At 43.0% G+C, this 10,916-nt stretch overlaps 2 long non-coding RNA genes across 3 annotated transcripts in view; both read left to right on the plus strand.

Moving 5' to 3' along the window:
• The first annotated feature begins 1,323 nt into the window (after window positions 1–1,323).
• Window positions 1,324–4,799, plus strand: LOC126991598 (uncharacterized). Of its 2 annotated transcripts, none has more exons than XR_007745690.1 (3): window positions 1,324–1,409; window positions 1,698–1,865; window positions 4,655–4,799. It is a non-coding gene; the product is annotated as an uncharacterized LOC126991598 (long non-coding RNA). The 2 variants fall into 2 exon arrangements; XR_007745691.1 differs by having other exon boundaries at window positions 1,326–1,409; window positions 1,740–1,865.
• Window positions 4,800–8,992: 4,193 nt separating this feature from the next.
• The window catches only part of LOC126991600 (uncharacterized), a 14,738-nt gene continuing 12,814 nt past the window's right edge, over window positions 8,993–10,916 (plus strand). The window contains exons 1-2 of the long non-coding RNA XR_007745693.1: window positions 8,993–9,065; window positions 9,773–9,979. This is a non-coding gene — a long non-coding RNA (uncharacterized LOC126991600). The remainder of the gene's footprint in view (window positions 9,066–9,772; window positions 9,980–10,916) is intronic.

Consider the following 10,916-nt stretch of genomic DNA (forward strand, 5'->3'; position numbering starts at 1 on the left):
TACTTTTATCCTTATACAAATGTTTTGTAGAAGATATAATCTTGTTTATTAGTTAAGTTATATTAATATTATGGCGAGTATTGTGAGTGTCCGTACCATCCCACCTCCCTGGCCGAACCATCACCACGGGTTGGGATGGTTCGGACGATTAGAGACTTGTCTCTCATCACCTACATCTGAAAACTGGAAATAGCTACGAGTGTCATATTAGCAGCTTAAAGAGCCAAATGATGGAGGAGCATTTTGAGATCAACAAAATTACACTACTTCTTAAGCTTCTTTTTCTAAAAAAAAAAATCCTAAAAAGATTTACATAGATTTACATAGAAAATCAGACCACACAGACCCCATGGTCCAGACTTGGTGGTCTGTCCTTAAACCTAAGTGATTTTACATTAATCAGAAGACTCCAAAACGTTGCATTTCTACTCTAGTTGATATTAAGTTGAAGGAAGTGACGGTCGAGCTTATTTTTGAAGGAGTCAATCGTGTTACACTGGACCACTGATGGTGGAAGCTTATTCCATTCTCGCACTACAACGTTGGTGAAGAAAAATTTGGTGCAGTCTGAATTTTACTTTGTCTGAGTTTTACGCCATTGTTCCTCGTGCGCAAAGTGTCATCGATCATAAACAATGTTGATCTGTCTACATTCGTGAAACCATTAAGTATTTTAAAACATTCGATCAGTTTTCCTCGGAGGCGACGTTTCTCAAGAGAGAACATGTTAAGGGTAGAAAGCCTTTCTTCGTAGGATTTGTTGCGTAAGGAAGGGATCATTTTCGTTGCCCGACGCTGAACACCTTCTAATTTAGCAATATCCTTTGCATGGGAAGGAAGGAAGAAAAGTAAACAGAATGGAGGAGATAAAAGAAGAGAAAAAGAGAGAAAGGGAGAAGAGAAAAGATACGAAGGGAAGAATTAAAGAGGAGAGAAAGGATAAGAAAGGAAGGAAGCGAAATATAAAGAGAGAAGGAGAGGAAAGAGAAACGGAAAAGACAGAAAAGAGAAAAACGATGCCATAATTAAGGTCTGATTATATTCCCTTTATATTTAAACTAACTTGATATTCCTTGATTCAACCTTAAAAGTCATAATACAAGATAATTAGGAGAAAAAAATACATATAAAAATGAACCGCTAGAGCGAAGAGAGAGATACGAACGGAGGAAAAGAAGAAAAAGGATGAAAAAAAGAAAGAGCAACGAAGATAAGGAGACAAAAGAGGAAGAGAAAAGGCAAAAAGAAAGAAAAGAAAAGAGGAAGAGACAAGGGAAAAGAAAAAAAAGGAGCCGCTAGAACGCGTCGACTCGGTTTGTTTACGTTTTGCCGCGGCGAGGTGCACGTGTGGGCGGCGTTCAAAAAGATTTACGTTTATTTCACGTTCCTGACCTCGCCCGCCTTTAAAAGTAAGTAGGCCTATGGGAGAGACCCTGAGGCATCGGTAAGCTTATAGTAGGGGGGTCTAGTGGAGCGGTAGACTTATAAATATGGGTGCTGGGTGAGGGTTAGGTAAAATTTTCTACGTTACTCTCTTCCTTCCTCCTCCTCCTCCTCCTCTTCCTCTCTCTTCCCTCTTCCTGCAGACCTTAAATTTGAGTGTAAGGTCATTTTAGGGCTTATGCTATAGCTGCTACTACTACTATAGGTGCGCGTCGCCTCAGAGCTCATCTTTGTCACATCCTGCGTTGTAACAGGGCGGGCGTGACATCGGAGTTACCACAGTGTGCCTTCCCCAGGTCCTCGTTGCTCCAGGGCGTAGCTCCGTTACCCTGGGGGGCCTATGGGGGTGCGGGGTACAGGCACCCATCGCTCCGGGACACCTTGCCTCAGTGCTCATCTCTGTCAAATTAAAGACTCAAGAGGTAAGCTTGTGACAGGTGAAGTTTGGGGTCTAGAGCATAGCTACTCATTGCCTTGGTGGTCATCTCTGTCACATTGGGTTACCACAGTGTGTTCCTTACCCAGGGGTCCTGAGGTACACCTATGGAAGGATGAACAGCTCAATACTAAGTTACATGAAGAGAGAAGGAAGGAAGTGAAAAAAAGGTTTAATATATAAACAGATGATTGAAACAGCATTCAATTAATAAGACTGACTCTGCAAAATATTTAGGAAAGCGTGCACAGCCACCTCTGGCCAAGTTAATGCTTACAACATGGATTATTTTTAGTGCCTGAATGCAGTGCATTAACAAGGGACTTCCTAGAAATAGAAGGGGGTTGAGAGGGAGCAAAGTCCCCCTGTTCGCTAGGTTACGTAAAGTAAGGCTTGGTTAGTTTAAATATACTGGGCAGGCAGTGAGGGGTGGCGGGAATACACAGTGCAGGGCAGGGGTGGCCAACTATGCACGCCGGTGTTGTGAAAAATGCCTCCTGTAGAAATGAGTGGCTCTGGTGTCCACCATGCATGGGGCAATACACAGCAGGAAAACATTAATATGCCTGGTTTTGTTCTGGTTTGTCCACTTTTTTCCTCAATAAGCTTGGGTGTGATTCTAGAGATTTTGGATAAGTAAGTCGCTGGCGTCCAACGCTCACTGGGGGAACACACACACAGCGGCAAAAAACATTAATTTGCCTGGTTTTGTTCTGGTTTGTCCACTTGTGATCTTGGTGAGCGCTGAGTTTAATCAGTAAGCAAATTGAACCTCTCTGTCAGCTATGTTGAGGCAGTGGGAGGTGACGGGTGTACAACAAGGATTGAAAAGTCAATCAAATCGTGATATCTGGAAGTGAATACTATCTCCATAATAAACAGCATCATATTTTGTCCAGAAATAAGCAGTCAGCATCTCAAAATTAGTAGGCGACCCTCTCATGAATAATCCCACCTGAGGTTTTGTGCCCCGGGAGGCCTGGAATGCCTGTAAATATGAGTTGATGGTGGCAGGAATGCATATTCCTGAAGTCTGTACGGGTGTGTTCCGCCTACTCTTGAACAGGGCAGGATAGATTTGTTTTTTTTTTTTTTTTTTTTTTTTTTTTTTACATCTCCGCCTGTAACTCCGGTAGGCTTTCTTCAGGGGCCTGGATGGTGGTCGGCCCAAGGCTGTCATGGCGCAGGCAATTTTTTATTGTGGCGCCAGTTATGCTTGGCTCATGCTGCCCCCTTGAACTCATTCTTGATTCACTGGGCGGTTTCTTCTAGAGTCTGGATTGATGGGTGGTCTTCTGGACAGCATGTGGGTAGTCTGTGGCCACCCGGCAGTTAGGTTATGTAAGGTTTGGTAGGAAGTATTACAGGTAACGTTGAGCGGGAATCACAATGAAAGTATTTTCCAGAATGGCCCGTGGTTAGTTTTCAAGTTACAGCCGAGCGTCTTCACTCAGGAACCACATACCTGCAGAGACTTCAGGAATATGCAGCCCGGTGGTGTGTTTAGGCAGGAAGGCAAGGCAGACAGACTGGTTACATTGATAGCACTGTGTCTCCTGATGCAGGCAATGCTATTTTGTTCCTGGTGGCTCCCCTGTCTCTCTGTTGGCACCTTTTGTTCTTACTTACACTAAATATAAAGTAATAAAGAAGAAAGAAAATAAAATGTGGTAAATGTATAGTTTAGTTCTGCCGCCTCAAAATATCACCATGATGTGAGAAGGCACACAAAACTAACTTAATAAAGTAATGGTAAATAAATGACAGTAATAATTGATAAATATATAATTGCTAATGAGTTAAATCTTAGTTATGTCATAAGTGGCATGCCAATTATTATTATCCATCATCATCATTATCATCATTATTATTATTATTATTATTATCATTATCATTATTATTATTATTATTATTATTATTATTATTATTATTATTATTATTATTATTATTATCATTATCATTATTATTGTTATCATTATTATTGTCATCATTATTATCATCATTATTGAAGGAAAGAATATAAGGTTCTAGTCTTTGGTAACTGTTGCTACTACTACTCCTACTACTACTGTTACTAACTAACCTAAAGTAACCTTGATAGTTTTGTTTTCTCCCTTGAAACAGTGATTGCCCTAAAATAATCATAAAGAAAAAAAGGAAAAAGAAAAGTCAGTCCAGGTATATAAATGTGTAGCATAGTTCAGCCACCTCAGAAAGCCACAACAAAACTAACCTAACCTAACCTGGATAGTTTCGTTCTCTCTCTCTCCTGAAACTCTGATAAGTTGTGCGTCAGTAAAACAGCCTTGCAAGCCTCCCTGCCTCATGTAACTGCCATGATGGGAAGGTTCACAAAACTAATGTAACCTTACCTGGATACATTTTGTCTCTCTGTCTCTTTAAACTCAGAATCTTGGTGTCAGTAACACAGCTTTCCTGCCTCATGTAACTCATAACACTGCCATGGTGGGAAGGTTTACAAAACTAACTTAACCCAACCTGGGTACTTTTTCTCTCTCTTTCTCTTTAAACTCAGAATCTTGGCATCAGTAACACAGCTTTCCTGCCTCCTGTAACTCATAACACTGCCATGGTGGGAAGGTTCACAAAACTAATGTTACCTAACCTGGATAAGTTTTGTTTTCCTTCTCTCTGGAAAATAAACAATTGAAATACCTAAACAGAAATAAAGAAAGATGTCAGTGTGACCCTTCTGGTGTACCATGAACCTATAGGAAAGTATTATCATTATAACTCTGTGCCCTGTGTCCCCAGCTGTGTGAAGAAGCTGAGCAGCGTCTCCCTGGCCTGGGCGTGGAGTGAGCTGGTCCCCTCATCACCAGCACCATAGACCAGGGGATGAGGTGCTCCTGGGCGGACCAGAGGATGTCCACTGTGCTGGTGAGTGGCCTGACCCTTGCATCTCTCTGGGTCATTGTAGTGCTCCAAACTTGCTCTTTTTCTGTGGCCTGACCCCTGCATCTCTCTGGGTCATCGTGGGTCATTTCAATTTCAATTGCATATTTTTTCTTCATTGTTCTATTTATTCTCTCTCTCTCTCTCTCTCTCTCTCTCTCTCTCTCTCTCTCTCTCTCTCTCTCTCTCTCTCTCTCTCTCTCTCTCTCTCTCTCTCTCTCTCTCTCTCTCTCTCTCTCTCTCTCTCTCTCTCTCTCTCTCTCTCTTTTCCCCTTAAAAACAAGCTTGACCAACACTTCCTTCACCTCAGTATCACTTAAGTAGAAATGCAAAGTCTTGGTGCCATTTGATTAATATAATTTCACTGAGGGCAGGTTTAAGGGCAGACCGCCCAGTGTGGACCATAAGGTGTGTGTGTGTGGTTTGAATATCTGTGTAAATCTCTCTCTCCCTGAGATCAGCAGCAGCAGCAGGCAAGGTCAAGGAGGGCAAGGTCAAGGACTTCTGCCAAAATGTGTGACCCCAGCATGCAGTAAACTGTGATAAGGAACAATGTTTTGCCCTGTGTGTGTGTGTGTGTGTGTGTGTGTGTGTGTGTGTGTGTGTGTGTGTGTGTGTGTGTGTGTGTGTGCAATATGCCTACATGTTACCTATTGTCAATTTTTTAGGTCACTCCACACTCCTATTAGTCTGGTAGCTGGGTGGCTCAACCTTGCAAAAATACCCCCCAAGCAGGTTATGATTGATTTTGGTAGAGGAAGTTATGTAGAATCAGAATCTGAATGATGCCAAGCTGGCATCATTGAGGAAATTGAGAAATTCAAGATGGCGTCCAAGATGGCCGCCGCAAGGATCCAAAATCTTTAAATGGCTGTCATTTCGTCATTTTTTGGCCAATTTTATATTGTAACATATCAATTCTAAGGTTTTTGGGGTCAAGGAATTCAATGTTAGCAATAAAAAGATTGCAGATCCTCAAATTATTGAGCTATCAACTTTTTCAATTAATAAAATGATAATTCTGTTCGAACAAAATTTATCTGACAGCATTTAGAAATTCAGAAAACTACAATGACACTTTTTTAGTGAGCAAACACATTCTAAATTTGCAGTCACTTTGTTGGTGTAACTAAAGAACCATGAAGTCATTCATTTTAAGGGAGAGAGTCCTCATTTTCACTCTCTGTGTCGTCGTCTTCGTCATCGGTGTCATCCAAAGCGGCATCCTGGAGGGCTTTGTTAAGAGGATTGCAACAGTTTAGACTGGAGTCGACACTGCAATTGCAGAAGGTACTGCAAGCAATATCATTTTTGCGGCACAAGCACCTCCTAGTGGAACATACGTCTGTTGATGAATGACAGCTGCAGCACAAAAGGTTCAGTACTCTGTCGGGAGCAGCCATTGTGTCGGGTGGAAGTGGAATTGGGAGAAGAGTTTGGCTGTCATGGTCTGGTTTCCACCCAAAATCCGAGGCAGCCAAAGCTGGGGGATCAGACTGCAGTGCTGCTTTCCATAGAGATGCTTGATATTGGGCTCTCTTGATATGCAAAGCAAATGCTCTGGAGCTGGGTGGAAGGGTCGCTAGTTTGAATTTCCGAGATTTGCTTTTGCGGTTTGTGCTGCCACATGCTGTAGCGAACCTCTGACATCGAGCCAGTTGCCTTGCTGCCGTAGCATTTAGCAATGAATGCAACAGCTTGCTTTTCCAAGTCCTTTTCATCTGTTTCGCTGTCTCCAAGCAAAGGAGGATGATGCCCGTGTTTGAGGACTTTCAATGCTTTGACTTTCCCTATTCCATACAGTGTACTCACTGTATCACAGCCAGTTAGGGCATGCAGCGGAAGTAGATACTTGGCTATTTCTGCATGCTGGTTTGCTGTCGCACCAATGTCTATGGCATTCCTTGACGGACGGGTTGGAACCAAGAAAATATTGTTACAGAGACCTTCAGATGCAACAAAATGAACCAACAGGACAAAGACATCTGTGTCATCACAAATGATGTGTATCGTTTTCTGTGTTCCTCTTGCGACATCCACTACATGGTTGACAATAATAACATCAGCTTCTTCGTGTGTCACTTTCAAATCTGTCCTCCTTAGACACATTCCTTTTTGGATGGAATATGGCACAGGATCTGGTCCCGTGATGACTAGTTCCTTGTCAGTTCTATCTGTTTGAAAACGATCCACTAAAGCATCACACAGTAAGTTAATGATCTGTACTTTGTTGTCCACAATAGACAGTGACGCAGCTTGAGAGAAGTGGTGAGTTCAAAGTCAGATGGAATGGACTGCTTTCTGTAATTGAAGACCGTCGACTCCTTGTGCAACCCTTTGGGCTATACGCGTGGTATCTGTCAAACACCAGATACACATCACTTTGGACCAGTTTCTGTCTCAAGTATGTTTAAACTGCTGCAATTAGATCAATGATTCTTCCAGGAACAGGCCAGTGAATTGTCCAAAGTATTGCACAGCCATCAAGCACAACTACCTCTGGGTTTGGTGTCATTCGAGAGGATCGTTCAACTCCCAAAGAATTCTTCAGTTTCGACTTTGATGTAGCGGGTCGTAGGTTACCTTCGTCTGTGAAAAGGGAAGTTGGAATTTGGGAAAGTTCATAGTCAAAGAGGTCCTCAAATTGAAATCTTCTGTATCCATAAGTCCAATAGTCCTAGTGAAGATAACTTCAGTGTCAAAGGTAGGATCAGACCGCCCATGTAGTGTTGTCTTCTTTCGTTTGGTTGCCATCGTAGTTACTGGACAGCTGATTGTTTCATGGAATCCATCTGGCAGCTTTGCTTCGTATGCTTCTGCAGACTGTTTTCCCAGTGCCAAGGCTTCGTCTACATTCACCGTCGAGGAAGCAAGTTCTCCTGTGGCAATGTTGAACAGTTCCTTGGGGTGACCAGTTGGATCGAGAGGATCGATACAATGCTCCAACTTTTTTTGTAGGCTTTGTCTGTCATGTGCATCTGATCGGATCTGTGCTCGGGACTCTTCTTTGTGGTAAACTGAGGGTTGTTGAATGTTGTCTCGCATGGCTTGGATGTCATGGGCAAGCCTGCTGCAGCTGTGGAGACTGAGTGACCATCTTTTGGTGGCATTGCTGTTCATTGTGAGTCCTGTCAAACCTCCATGACTATGCCCAAACCGCATGAATGTGCTTTCAATGTACATGTCACTCCATGTGGCGTTTGATGCTCCAGCTGTGTGTCTCATCGTATGTTGGCCTCTGAGAAACTTTTCTGTAATCTCAGGTGGCAGTGCTTCCATGGAGCGAAGATAGTACATGCCATATCTAGCGTAGTTTACATGACCAGCGGCAAAAAAGTATGGCAACATTTGGGATAACGCCCAGAGATGAAGCGGCCAGTCCGATTCCCGTTCTGCACGCGTGAATGCCATAATGATGAGCACTGGTCGGATGAAGCCATCTAGCCAGAGATTCGCAGTTTTGCTTTTGGTTGATAGATCTGCCATCCAGGTCTCCAAATCTTCAAAAGAGTCTATTTCTTTGATATACTTCCGAAGAATTTCTTCAGCAAGCAGTCTGAATGCCCTCACATTCTGTGGGTATTTCTTTCCAGACAACATTTTCTCCACTCCACCAAAGGTCGTTTTCAGAATGTCTGGGAGTCCAGAATCCATCATCAGTTTGCCGACACACCCACAGAAGCTCATAACTGTGTGGAATCCTCCTAAGCGGGGATAGATGTTTCCAAACAACTCTGGAGATGACCATATGTTATCCAGGATGACTTTGTACAACTGTTGGTCGGCTGTGATGATGACGATCAGGCTCTTGGCTAATGGAGAACAACCACCTAGGATCAGTTACCAATCAAAATCTTGGAACTGGTTTTAAAAAAATATGTGTAACTCAATAATTTGAGGATCTGCAGTGTTTTTATTGCTAAAATTGAATTCCTTGACCCCAAAAACCTTAGAATTGATATGTTACATTATAAAATCGGCCAATAAATGACGAAATGACAGCCATTTAAAGATTTTGGATCCTCGCGGCGGCCATCTTGGACGTCATCTTGAATTTCTCAATTTCCTCAATGATGCCAGCTTGGCATCATTCAGATTCTGATTCTGCATAACTTCATCTACCAAAATCAATCATAACCTGCTTGGGGGGTATTTTTGCAAGGTCCACATAAAAATCAGGGTTCTGCTACCAGACTATATCAAGGCCGTGCTGGAAAGGCTCAGTGACGACTCAGACACGTCAAATATCTTCCCTCAGAGGCACTGACAGGTACGCCAACACACTTTGTATATCTTTGGGAGAAGGCTCACCATTCCTTGTATAATAATATTACTAGTATTATTATGCTACTACTACTACTACTAATAATAATATTGCTGGTTTTGTTACAAGAGATATACTATTACAGTTAGCCTTATTAACTTCCCTGGACCTCTACTTATTTCACTACCTATATTAACTGCTTTTTACATTGATTAACTTATTTTCTGCTTTCTGTGTTGTGCCGAGGCCATTCTTATGCTGCTGCTACTCAGTGGGATTCTGTTTACAATTCTAATTCTCTGGTTCTGTGTGTTGTGTGTGTCTTTGTATAGAGTTTCCTAAGGTTATTTGAGTCTCCCTTCACTTGCCCTCAGTAACCTTACACTCTGCCATAACCTCTGATACTCGTCAATGGGATTCTGTTTGCAATTCTGCTTCTGTGTTTCGGTGTGTTGTGTGTGTCCTTGTATAGAGTTTCCTAAGGTTACCTGAGTCTCCCTTCACTTGCCCTCAGTAACCTTACACTCTGCCATAACCTCTGATACTCGTCAATGGGATTCTGTTTGCAATTCTGCTTCTGTGGTTCTGTGTGTTGTGTGTGTCCTTGTATAAAGTTTCCTAAGGTTACTTGAGTCTACATTCACTTGCCCTCAGTAACCTTACACTCTGCAATAACCTCTACTACTACTACTACTACCACCACCACTCCGCAGGCTTCTACAGTGGTAGGGCTGAAGCGACACATCCTGGCGGGGGGCACCTTTGACAGCCCAGAGCACACCTCCGCCCCCGCCAGCAACCTCATCACCCGACTGCTAGTTCAGGACCCAGCGCAGTGGTCCAACCCAGAAGAGATTGCTGCCACGAGTACCTGGCTAGTGCCCCCCCTGACCTTCAGTGACGACCCCGACCCCATGGAGGTAAGTTTAGGGGAGGGGAGGAATGGAAAGGAAAGGGAAGGGCAGGAAGCATTTGTGTGTGTGTATTTACCTAGTTTACCTAAAGTTGTGATTTACAGGAACGGAGCTGTGCTGGTGCTGTCCTGCCTTTCCAACTACTTCCATCTAACTTGGCCATAAATGTGCTCATTGACTTAGCCTGCACCACTTCCCTCTCCAGCCAATTCCAGACCCCCACACATCTCTGCGGGAAGCTGTTCTTCTTGATTTCTCTTCTACAAATTCCTTTTCTCAACAGTTTTCCATTTCCTCTTAAGTTTCTCTCTTCTCTTATCAAGAGGTCATCTCTATCCGATTTCTCTACACCATTCATCACCCTATACACTGCTATTAAATCTCCTCTTTCTCTTCTACTTTCCAATGTAGGGAGGTTCAGCCTCAGCAATCTTTCTTCATAAGGCAGGTCGCTCAGACAAGGTGCAATTTTTGTTGCCGCTCTCTGTATCCTCTCCAGTTTTCTAATGTGTTTCTTAAGTGATGGCGACCAAGCCACTGATGCATATTCTAGTCTAGAGTGTATCAAGGTCACACTTAATTTCCTTGCCATGTCCTCACCAAGGTATGTGAACGCTGCTCTGATGTCCCTCAGCAGGTTGTGTCTCAGCTGATATTTTACTCACATGTCTCTCTGGAGACAAGATCTCTGTGATCATCACTCCAAGGTATTTTCTTCTGTCTTCTTGTCTAACTTATCCTTACCCAACTTATAATGTCCCTCTACTCGCATTCCACTCTTTCCAGATTCAATAACACTGCACTTTTTGATATTAAATTCCATTTCCCACTTCCTGCTCCACCCCCACACTGTGTCCAGGTCTCTCTGGAGCAGCAAGTAGTCCTCCTTTTTTTCCACTCTTCTCATTATCTTAGCGTCATCGGCAAACAGACTCATATAGCT

The sequence above is a fragment of the Eriocheir sinensis genome, unplaced genomic scaffold, assembly GCF_024679095.1.
Source record: "Eriocheir sinensis breed Jianghai 21 unplaced genomic scaffold, ASM2467909v1 Scaffold303, whole genome shotgun sequence".
Lineage (NCBI taxonomy): Eukaryota > Metazoa > Arthropoda > Malacostraca > Decapoda > Varunidae > Eriocheir > Eriocheir sinensis.